General features: G+C 40.1%; 1 pseudogene; it reads right to left on the bottom strand.

The window, feature by feature from the left end:
• Window positions 1-222: 222 nt before the first annotated feature.
• Window positions 223-723, bottom strand: LOC118703542 (annotated as a pseudogene).
• Window positions 724-2982: the final 2259 nt, after the last annotated feature.

Raw genomic sequence — 2982 nt, 5'->3', positions numbered from 1 at the left:
CCACCAACAAAATACAAAAAACCTATTTCACATTTTATTCCCAAGCTTCTTCAGCTTGGTTAGCTGCAAAGGATGATTTACGTATAAGCAAAAACTGAGAAGAGCTGCAATGTGCAGGGGCGTTGGGCTAAAAAATATTAGAGATCTAGATTTCACCAGATCCATAAACAACTTTTGAAAAAGGAGTCATGATATAAAATAGCAGCTCCCAGAAATTTCTTCAAGCCTATCTCCTTCAGAAGTTGACTCAGTTCAGTTTGCTTCGTTCTTGGAAGCCTCATCAAAATTCTCCACAAGATCTGGAACTCTGTCATCATCATCCTCTCCCATAGCAAGTGGTGCTTTTCCATCCACTGGGCAGAGCTTCAGCCAGTCTCCTTAAACTGGTCAGACTGTCTGCACCAAGCTGGTTTCAGATGCAGGGTAGCATTCCTGGCAGCTGCACCTCTAACGTTGTATTTAGGGTTGCTAAAGTGGGTCGCTGTTCCTGGGTTTGTGAACCTATTTACCTCTTCAACACTGGAGATATTGTTTACCCCTCATTCCTTTAGGGACAGCCGAGGTTTTTTATCATCTGCTGTCGCTGCTCTGTGAGCCACCTTCTTACTATAAGCAGTGCCTTTCCCACCAGAGCGCACTTGTGCCTGCAGTTTGGGGAGTTTCTCTTGGTTCATGATAGTTTCTTTCATCTTGTTGGAAAGGGAACAGGGCCACGTGGGGGTGTAGGGCCGATGCTAAGGGGATCTAGGGCAAACCAGCTGAGGATAAGCCTAAATCTCCTCTTATGTGGGGGGTCTAGCAAAAGTAGTTTACAGTGGTGAGCACGTGAGACACGAAGTTTATTATATTATTATTTAGTAATTGTGTTATTTTCCATTCGAACAACTGTAACCTATTTTTGCCACACCTTGGATATCTCATTGGTGCTGTTTCTCTGGAGAATGCTAATGCAGACACTTATGTTGAGGATGTATATTTTTCAGAGATGCTTATTTTGGAGTAAAAAAAAATTAACCAGTTTATTATGAACAATTGTTAGGCAAGGAATATTAGCTTATTAATTAACCTAAGAGGACCTATGTATTAATAGTTTCAAACTTAGTCATGAAAAACACAAGGACAACTTGTGAATGGTAACAGTCCTACTTAGAATTCTGAAGCAAACCCCTGTGTAATTAGAAAATACACTGTTATGAAATTCAGAAAATTAATTAAAGTTAAAATGGGAGGAAAAGCGTTGAGATATGTCCTTCGCCTGTGCTTTGTCTCCAAGAGTTGTGTTTATTATGTATCAATCTCCAGCAGAAAGTGGGTCCTTTTATCTGCAGGCTCCGAGTGATTTTATCTTTCTTTCCCTTCAGATAAATTGTTTAGTTACTTTCATCATCTCCCTGGCACATTATGGATGGTTTAGCTTCCTGAAGTGGAAGAAACAAGCTTAATAAAGCCGAATGGCTTCTTTCTAATGTTAATTCGGGGAAAATGAACCCTCCTAAGGATGGGAATGTATGATCGCATAAAACTTGTCTTTAGGCAAAGTTATAATACAGTACATGCCTACTTTGTCATTTCAAGAACGGCTTTGCAGTTGAAAACAACATACTCCTCTCTGAGTTCTGGGAATGGAAGTGCAGTTTGCATTCTGCCAGACAGAGTGAGTACAGTTAGACCTTCTCAACGGTGAAGGTAGCTGAGGTCAATACTCCTCTGAAAGGTCACACTGCACTCCCAGAATCACCCAGGCTGCCAGTGGAAGTAAACGTTGTATTGCTTCTAACATGGTGCCTCCACACAGAGAATAGGATGGAAATGAAGACATCCCAGATGGAAGATAACAAGTTGGTGACAAATTCTGCCTTCACTATTTACTTTAACAAACAAATCAGAATTCATTCCAAAATGCAGCATTTTTAATTCAAGAGGGAGGTATTATTATTATTATCATAAAGTCTTGTTCTTTAAGGGTTCTAATAGGTTATTTGGGAAAATTCAATGGACTTTTTTGACAGAATTAAGTCTTTTCAAGCTTATCTTGGTGTCAAAAGAAGTGAATATTTGAAAATAACCAAGCCGTTCACTTTTGTGGCATTTTATAATATACAGAACGCTTTACTTATTCAATTCTCACAATGACCCTGTTGGATAAACAGCATTTCTGTTTTATATATGAGTGTCTGGAGGGTCAAAAAAAATGAAATAATTTGCCTAATGGATACATCGTGGTGGACTATTAGCCTGAACCCACCAATTACAACTCCAGTTTTCTTTAGAAAACACCACACTACCTCTGTTTAAAGAATTAGCTGAAGGAAAAGCTGAGACCACCTTTCCTTTTGGGAAATGGCCACCATTCCTAGTGTTCCAGAAATTCAATGATGCACATGTTTTCATTGTAAAATGCTCGTCTTTTTGAACTGTCAATGCCCATGTTCTCTGTGCCCCCCCCTTCCCCAAACCATTTCTTGGGGACCTGAGCCAAGCTGTGGTCTCCCTTCTTAGCCCTGAAGTTGGCATGCACGCAGGCACAGAAGCGGTGGGTGCATTTATTAAGTACTTTTGTGTTCACAGGATTAGGCTCATTGCTTAGGGATGTACAAAATAATTAGCAAGTGTAGAAAATGAGGTAGTGCCTTCAAAATGCTTAGAATGTTGGCTTAAAGTACTTAGACCTAGAAAAGATGGCCTTTGTTTTCTGGATGCAAAATAAGACATTAGATGAGAAGACTTTCTGTGAAAGGAGGTGGATGAAAGGAAGTCTAGACTGGAATTGGTGGTTAGGGAAGGGAGGGCAAGTAGCATCAGCAGGGCTTGGAGAAGTCTGACCAGTTTGGAGAGCACTGATGGATAAATTTTACAAATTGAGCTAAGCCAATTATAATAGATTCTTTTTGGTAGATAATGAAGGTGGATAAAGGTTAGCTCTTCTCTTACAACCTTGATGCCAGTTTCTAATGAAGGCCTATCTCAGGCCAGGCTCTCTTA

The sequence above is a fragment of the Pipistrellus kuhlii genome, unplaced genomic scaffold (genome assembly GCF_014108245.1).
Source record: "Pipistrellus kuhlii isolate mPipKuh1 unplaced genomic scaffold, mPipKuh1.p scaffold_m20_p_4, whole genome shotgun sequence".
In the NCBI taxonomy this organism is placed as follows: domain Eukaryota; kingdom Metazoa; phylum Chordata; class Mammalia; order Chiroptera; family Vespertilionidae; genus Pipistrellus; species Pipistrellus kuhlii.
The sequence above is the reverse complement of the archived record's forward strand: the minus strand, read 5'-3'. Positions and strand labels throughout refer to the sequence as shown.